This window comes from Chinchilla lanigera, unplaced genomic scaffold (genome assembly GCF_000276665.1).
Source record: "Chinchilla lanigera isolate Chin_1 unplaced genomic scaffold, ChiLan1.0 scaffold00061, whole genome shotgun sequence".
NCBI classification, from domain to species: domain Eukaryota; kingdom Metazoa; phylum Chordata; class Mammalia; order Rodentia; family Chinchillidae; genus Chinchilla; species Chinchilla lanigera.
Window position 1 is genome coordinate 2350815 of NW_004955462.1, and position 8871 is coordinate 2359685.

General features: G+C 42.1%; 1 protein-coding gene and 1 pseudogene across 1 annotated transcript in view; both read left to right on the forward strand.

The window, feature by feature from the left end:
- Positions 1-37: 37 nt before the first annotated feature.
- LOC102026300 lies at positions 38-1755 on the forward strand (annotated as a pseudogene).
- Positions 1756-8027: 6272 nt separating this feature from the next.
- Wac (WW domain containing adaptor with coiled-coil) overlaps positions 8028-8871 on the forward strand; it is a 76803-nt gene continuing 75959 nt past the window's right edge. The window contains exon 1 of the mRNA XM_005398110.2: positions 8028-8407. The gene's annotated coding sequence lies outside the window, so the exon portion shown is untranslated. The remainder of the gene's footprint in view (positions 8408-8871) is intronic.

An 8871-nucleotide genomic window follows, 5' to 3' on the forward strand; every position in this document is an offset into this window, starting at 1 on the left:
TTGTTTTTTGGTACCGGGAATCGAACTCTGGACCTCGCACTTCCCAGGCAGGTGCTTGTGCCGCTGAGGTATATCCCCAGCCCCTTCCCAAAGTTTGCTGTTGCTGTTTGTTGTGGTTGCTGTTGTTCAAAACTTTTCAGAACCTTTAAAATTAGTATTTTTTGTTGTGTGTGGCCAGTGAAGTCTCTACTCTGTTAGTTTAGTGGTCAGCTAGTAATTCAATAGAGGTATTTCCTTAAATCCCTAGAACCAAAATAATAAGAAAAAAATACTCCTACTCTTTGCTAGTAGGTTCTATCTATGTGGTGGGGCTGGGCAGTTTAGAGATTCACCTTAACTTTCACTTTCTTTTCAAGCAGAGCCTGAAAATTGGTCAGAGGTGAGGGATTAGAATCTTCTCTGGTCTTCTATTTGCATGTGGCCTCTTAGATTTCCAGGAATATGTGGAAATTATAAAACCTTTACTTCCCAAAGTATCTTTCTCTACAGCTTTTCCTTATAGGCTTTTTGATATGTCTTTCCCCACCCCAGTAATTGTTACAGATGGTAGCTGCTAATAAAAATATTTTTCACAAATGTCCTGTGGGTAGTCATCTCTCTGCCTCAGTAGAGTTCTGAGTCAGGTGAAATAATAACAAGACCTTCGTATCAGTTCCTGAAGGAGCCACTGCAAGTGTGAAAACAAACTCATGAAGGACATATTTATTGTAGGTTTTGTGGTGCCCATACTTGCAAACAAGTGGATCCATCTGTTACCATAGCATTTTCATTCGTGTTCCTCATGATGTGCCCCTCTGTGGATGTGCACTTCCCAGCATGACTACATGTTTGCATGACCTTTGTGTTGACCAAAAGATTTATAGAGAGCTAGGGAAGATATGAATACTTGAATGTGGGCTGGGGATGTAGCTCAGTGGCACAAGCACCTGCCGGGGAAGCACAAGGTCCTGAGTTTGATCCCCGGTACAAAAAAAAAAAAAGGAATGCTTGAATGCATGTCTCTGCTGGCAGATGAAATGCATATAACATTGAAATGCATTTGCTTTATATGGCTAAAGCCATGAAAAGCTATAAGGATGAGTTTGTCATTATTCTTACACTACTTGGAGCTCTGAGTCAGTCAAGAATAAGAATTCAGAAAACTTTTAAGTAATGATCTAGCAGTTGCTCATAATCTCTCGGTGGTTCCTTCTGATTTCTGCCGTTATAGTCAAAGATTCTGCTACAGTCACTATGATGAATCCCAGGAGCAGATTTATAGATCTACTGAATATCTAGATAAAAGGAGTATACGTATTACAGAACAATTAGATCCAGTATATTTTAACAACTACTTGAAGAAATACCATAATACTAAACATGGAAGATATCCCATTGAGGTGTTATTAAATGCTACTGCAGAACTGCAGAAGAATGAAATGACTATGACTTTTTTGAATTATGGCCAGTCAACCAGTGTGCTGACTGGCAGGACAGTTCAGCTGGAGCACTCATGGTTCACCAAAGCCCCAGATCATTGAGGATGCCACCTGCACAGACTCATACTAACCCGGGTCCCAGCATTGCCTTTACCAAGATATTCATTCTAGTTTGAAGTGATTCTGAAATCTCAAACTAATAAAACTTTCTTCTTTCCAAGTAGGAATAGTCCTTGATTTCAATTCATTAGGAAATGCTTTCTATGGGCCAGGGAGATAGCTCAGCGGCACAGTGCCTGCCTGGCAAGCACAAGGTCCTGAGTTCAATTCTCAGTACCAAAAAGAAGAAAAGAAAAGAAATGCTTTATAGTTGTAGGTAGTGGAAGGAAGGCTGGCATCAAAAATATTTTAATTTAAAAAGATGACAATAGAAAGGCCCAGTTGTGACAGACAGGTTGTTAAAGTAACTTTTAAAGCATTTACCATATCCTAAATTTGAACTCTGCAGATTTGTGTACATATATTCTACTTTCAGAATGGTTTTGCAAATTGTACACAAATGAAAAAGGTGGAAAGCAAGGTTTTTAAATAAAGAAATTGCATTTATAAATGATCTCCATTAGAATATAGTAATTTCCCAGTTATAGACAATATGTTGTACAACAGATATCTTCTATTGTAGTTCTTTATAAAGGGCTATCAGGCTAAAAAATAAACCAATTCTTTGAAAACCAGTTGAGAATTGGGATGAAGCAATAGTAAATTTAAATGATGAGCTGGGCATGGTGGCACACGCCTGTAATCCCCGCACTTGGGAGGCTGAGGCAGGAGGATCACTGTGAGTTTGAGGCCAGCCTGAACTGCATAGCAAAACCCTGTCTCAAAAAAAAAAGTTGAAATGATGCAAAACTCTCTCTGAGATTTAGTCACCTTTTCCTTAAGTATTGTCAATGACTCATATAAAGTTGATTATGACAATTTTTGCCAAAGTACTTAATGTTTTTGTGAGACAGTGGGCCCATGTACTGCCCTACATGGTGTAACTTCCATGGGACTGGTTCTTGAAGAACCTCATTGCTGACAATGAAGTAGAAGAGGATGAGTTTGGGAAAAGGAATGAGAGGAGCAGTCAAAAAAGCAGAAAGAAAATAATGTGTTGCACCAGAGGCGCCCAAAGAGAAGGGTAATGCAAAGTAGCTATCAATGTCAAATATTCTAAGTTTAAGTAGAAAAAAGATTGAAACATGTTCATTAAACATAGGTATAAAGAAATCATTTGTAACATTAAGATTTCTCAATATGATACTAATTTTGAGGAGGACAATTCTTAAAGGACTGTTTTCCATATTGCTGTATGCTTTGCATCTTTGATCTCTTGACAAATAAATACCTGTTATCACCCTTACCCTCAGGTCATACAAAAAATGTGTAAGTTTGGTAAACCCAGCACTTCTCTCTACTGTCAATACATGAGGCAATAATTCTCACATAATTTCTTGATTACACTTTTTACATTATACCTGCCTAAAAGGATGCCATATATGTTAGTGCCTTGGAAGTTTTGGGCTCCTTTCCAAATTGCAATTTTTCTTGCTGTTTTTCTATTTTTCTTCATACTTGAATTCAAAACACATACCCACAAATCCTCTCCTCTATACTGTAATTAGTTAAATAATAAACTCCCTAACAGCAGAAACCAAGTGATTTTGCTTAAAACTCCATTCTTAAGACATGATATATGGTAGTTTAATAATGCTTTTTTTAAAAGAATGAATAATTGAGCATGCATATGCTAGGGGATATTATTTACATAATTTTGTTTACTTTTCACAAATAGCACTATATCTATCAAGTCAAGTTCAGAGATGAGGAAGTATAATCGCTATAAATTTGCACAGGGTCACACTAACCCTAACCGATGATGTAGCTAGAGGTCGACATTATGCAATTAATTCTAAAACCCATACTTTTAACCAGTATACTATGCTGAGTTTGAGAGGAAGGCAAGGACAGAAAAAAAAGAAATAAAGAGTGGCAGGTGAAAATTTCAGAGAATGTGTTTTTATTTTGTGACCCTGTAAAAATTGCAGCAAAGATTTTTAAGTCCCTTTCACAACTAGAGCTTTGAGTATTTTGCTCTGTGATTCTTCCTTCACCAATAGGATCACATTAAGATCTTGGTCACCTACAGCCTATGAGCTGATAGCTCTTCCCCTCTATTAGTTAATGTGTACTGGCTGAAATGTCAACCTATTGGTGGGAATACTGTTCTTTTGCTTGCTTGCAAGCTTGCTCTCATGAGATAGCAATGCAAATAGTCTGCTTTTTTGTACTGAGAATCAAACTCAGGACTTTGTGCTTGCCAGGCAGGCACTTGTGCCACTGAGCTATATACCCCAGCCCCACAAATAGTCTGCTTAACATTTCCTGTGTATGCAAATTTATGTATTTTTTATTTAAATGTTTTGGGGTTTTTTTGTTTTTTGTTTGTTTGTTTGTTTTTCAAGTACCAGGAATCGAAATCACAACGTTGTGCTTGCCAGGCAGGCGCTGTGCTGCTGAGCTAAATCCCCAGCCCCTTTTAAATGTTAACTTTGTCAATAGACTATTTTAACTGTATTAGTAATAATCTAATCTAATTAGTAATAATCTTATTCCTAAAGATGACTAGATATAACTATTCTTTTATAAAACAAGCAGAAATAGAATCATGCCTTTTTTCTGGGGAATTAATTGTAATTCCCATTGCAATTTTTTTTTTTTTTGGTCTTTTTGGGACAGGGTTTTGCTACACAATTCAGGCTGGACTTGAACACACAATAATCCTCCTGTCTCCACCTCCCTCATGCTGGAATTACAGGCGTGCACCACACACCCAGCTTTTATTTGTGTGTGTGTCTTTTTGGCTGTTTTCTTTTTGTAAACAAATATCCTTTCAAATATTTATCTGATTTGTGACATGGAACTTTCATTCTTGTGGAAAACAATAAATGAAATATGTAACTTAGGATAAATAGTATAAGAAAAATAGAAGGGGCTAAGACACATGATAGGATGCTGTTACGTAACATTCTCAGCAAAGCCCTTACTGATAAGGTGAGATTTAAGCACAGATCTGAAGAAGTGATAATGTGAGCTAAATAGGTCCAAGCGGAAGAGCATTCCAGGCAGAGGGATAATAGTGTAAAAGTCCTGAGGCAGAGACACGCTTGGTATACTGGAAGAGAAGGATAGTGTGAAGGGAAAAGAATTATCAAGTAAAAAAGTCATCAAATCTGTCACAGTAACATGGATGGGGCAATTTACACAGGGCTTTGTGGATCATAAGAACTTTTATTCTGAGATGGGCAATCATTGGTGTGTAGTAAGATAGTAGTGATACTGACTCTTGAAGGGTTCACTCCACTGTTTGAGTAGACTGTTGAAACGAGAGAAGTATCAGGCAGACTTCGCTGTGGGCCAGGTGAAAAGTGATAAAGGTGGTACACAGAGATCAGATTCCGGATATATTTTTAAGGAAATGGTGGCAGAATTTACTGATGAGTTGATGTAAAGTATGGAAAGACCAAAGATGCTACCAGTTTTTAGCCCTAACTGGAAGAATGGAGTTCTCATTTGATGGGATAGGAAGGACTTGAATCAGATTTGGTTTTGGATACATTAAGTTTGTGATGCCTGTTAGACACTTAGGCAGTGCTGTAGAGTAAATAATTAAATGTGAGACTAGGGTTTAAGGGACTGGTGTGAGCTCTTAAATTTCAACTGTGTATGGTCACACATGCCAGTAATCTCAGCTATTGAGTGGGCTGAGGAAGGAGGATTGCAAGTTCTCCAGGACAGCCTGAGGAAGCCTTAATGAGACTGTGTCTCCAAAAGAAGGGGAGGGGTGTGGAGACTGGGGATGTAGCTTATTGATAGAGCACAACCAGGTTCAGTCTTCAGCATCAAGAAAAATGGGTTTTATCCAGGCAGAGATTGGTATTTCCCAGGAATAGAGAACAGAGAAGTTACAGTTTTGAGATTTCAATCCTGGGGCACTCCAGGATTTAGAGGCTGTAAAATGAACCAGAAAAAATATCAAGCCGTTTAGGAAAACAAGCAAAATCTTGGCAAGCAGGATAAAGAGCTTTGGGAAGAGATTTATCAGCTGTGTCAAATGCTGCTGACAGGTGAAGTCTAAAACACAAGATTAGAGAACATGGGTACTACTGATCTTGAGCAGGTTCAGTAGACTGGGAATAAATCTGATTGTTATGACTTAAGACAGAGACAAAGTATTTCTATAAAGGACAGCAGATTAGTGAATAGTGGGGTTTTATATCTGGAGGTCAAAAATTATTTTCAAGATGATAACTAGTATAATTATTTTATAAACGATGAAAGTGATCCGGTCAAGACGGAAAAATTCGTAAGTGAATAATTCTGAGTAAAATGCAACGTAATGCAAAAATGACAAGTTTGCTCTTAGATAGGAATTGTTTATCTACAGTAACCGGTGCATGTATTTTTAGAAGTACAATAGTTGGTAGGTTCAGGGTAGTACTAGAATTCTTACTGCTTTCTGACTTTTTTTAACAAGAGGTAAAAAGCAAGATAATGACCTTTAGGTGAGGAGGTAACGGGTTTAGAAGGTGTGAAACACCTGGTTAAGAAAGGGTAAATGGATTAAGGAAATGTCACCTGTGGATGAGAAACACAAGTTAACTTCAATGGTAGTATGACTAGGTTTCTGTCCAGCTGTTATGCCTGTTTGTAGAATTATACTGCAGTCAATTAACCAGAGTTGTGGTTTAAGCAGATAAGGAGAGGAAAAGAATGCGGGTATTTTCAAAGGATTTATCAGCTAGGCAAAAAAAAAAAAAAACTTAAATTACTACAGCATTCAATGTGTCCTTTAGGAAATACAGATGATTCTTGTTATTTGTGGCAATTATGTCTAATAAATTCATCGTTAACACCAAACTGCTCTTACGGTAAAAAAAAAAGGGGGGGGGGTAAGGTTTTGTGAGCCTATGGTCACACCTTCATCAGCAGATCAACATATGAAAAGAAACCTTATTTAACCAAAAATACTAATGATAAGTCTGAATGAAAATTATCTAGCATTCCTGTTTTCTCCTTAAGGCTTAGCAAAACCTTCTTGTGTGTAGGAATACTAGACAGCACGTCAACACTACTCTGGAGGTGTTTAGAGAAGGCGGTTAAAATAGCAAAATCACCAATAAAGAATGCACACAATGCAGAAAACATGGCAGCAACTATATGTTATAAAGAACAGTTGTTTACAGCATGAGAGCCAAAATAGGAGGGCAGTGTCCTCTTGTTCAGTCTCAGCTGAGAACATAGATGTCAGGTAAGTCAAACGTTCCACCACTTTGTCCATGTCCATAAATGCTGAGATTGACTTTGGTATTACAAATAAATTTTACTGAGAAGAGTTTGCAAACACGGAATGACGAGGATTAGTTATACACTGCCTGGAATGTCGTCCATAACTCAGTTTAGTTTGTTCTCAAATAAGATAAGGCAATTTCAGCAGACATTTGGCTAAGTTAACAATAGAAATAATACTGTTGCCAGTTTTCAAACTTTGTGCATTACACATATAGGTGTTACTTTTTGAATGCTTCTATTTTGCTGTTTGTTTTTTTGTGATGCCGAAAGGACCCACTGATCTCTCATTTTCTTTTTCTTGCTGACATCTTGAGTGAGCATTAATAAGACTTTCACTGGTCCTAGCAAACTGGAAAATTGTTAATTTTTAACAAGCCTATGTAATTATCTTTTCAGTTGTGATTTCAGCTGCCCACACATGATTCCATCTTTTCATTAAGTCTAGCAAAAATGTAACTTGTTGGATACCAAACATTATTTTTTGATAGTTTTCCCCAGTTGTCTCGTTTCTTCTGATTTGTATCTTACATTAAATACTATAGTTGCACTTTACATTTACTGCAATCCTTTCAACAAATCAATCGTGCCTCTGGCAGAATTAATATGCCACTAGAATACCATCCCTATCAAGAAAAGGTTAACTGGATATCTGGCGTTTCCCCATCCCCATGGACACAAAACCCAATTTGGAACAATTCCATGTAGCACATTCTTTGCCTTTATTCACATCCAGAGCCTCCAAATGAATTTTCTTTCACCAAAGCACTTTAGGAAGGAAAAACTAGAAAAGAGAAATAGCGAGAACCGAGAGGGTGGATAAGGTTGGGGATGGAAGGTGTGAGAAACGCAGAGGCCACGCAGCACCGCATTCTCCCGGTCCCCCCTCCCCTCGGCTGCTGTCATTCACCGCCGGCGCGGTGCGGTGCAGAGCGGCCTCGAGCTCACAATCTCCACCGACAGCCGCCCGCCGCAAGGCCTTCCTGCGCTCGGCACGGGACCCCGCAAATCCTCCACAGTCGCCGTTCCTCGCCTGGAAAGCTCGCTTTCCTTCTCGCTTTTGGGGTGAGACTTACGGCCTAGCCGCGTAGGCCCCGCTCGCAGCAGCCCTGCCTGCCAGCGGCCGCTCTCGGGATTCCGGGTTCTAGGCACTGACCGAGGGCGCAGGACCACTTCCGCAGCCCCCGCGAGGCAGCTCCGCGGTAAACGTGCGCCCAACGCCCGCTTCGGGGTTTTCCGACCACCCGCCAGGGCCCGAGGGGCGGGGGGCCAGCGGCCGGAGCGCTCGCCGCAGGGCACACCTCCCCACCGCCGCGGCCCCTCCAGGCGCACGCGCAGACGCCGCCGCCTCCGGGATTTAGTCCGCGATGGCGTCCCTCGCGTCCCACCGTCTTCCTCCCAAAGGTAGCTCCCACCCTTCGCAGCCTGGAGTCCCTGGGACCAGCCTCCAGCAGGCTGCCGACCAGGACTACCCCTAAACTGGAACCACAGTGGCCAGACTTGAACGTGAAGACAAGAAGCGGCAACCGGAAAAGGCTGCCGGGCCGCGAGAAGGCGAGCCAGGCCTCAGAGGAAGAGGAAGGCCGGACTGAGCCGAGGTTTGCCGAAGGCGGCGTTCGGGAGCCACGCGGGGCGGGGGAATAAACCGAGGACGGGAGGCGAGGGGCGCGGCGGAAACTGCCGAGGTTTCCCGAAGGCGGCAGCGTCCGAGTTGCCCGGATGTAGTTGGTGGAGCGGCAGCGGCGGCACCAGCGGCGGGAGGAGGAGGAGGAGGAGGAGGAGGACCAGGCAGCGGCGGCGGCGGCAGCAGAGGCAGCAGCGGGGGGAGGAGGCGGCAGAGCCGAAGAAGGGGAAGGCGGAGGAGGCAGTCGCTCTCCGCGGGTTGGAACCGGACGCGTCTTCTTGCCCCCCTCCCCCCGGTGCGCGCTGCTGCCGTGTAGTTGGCGCCGCTGCCCCGGCCGAGCGTGAGCGTGGTGTGGACGGAGGGAGATGGCCCGGGAGCGCCGGCGCCAGTAACGGGGCGGTGCTGAGCGTCGCCGAGGGCGCGCCGGGCCGGGGCTGC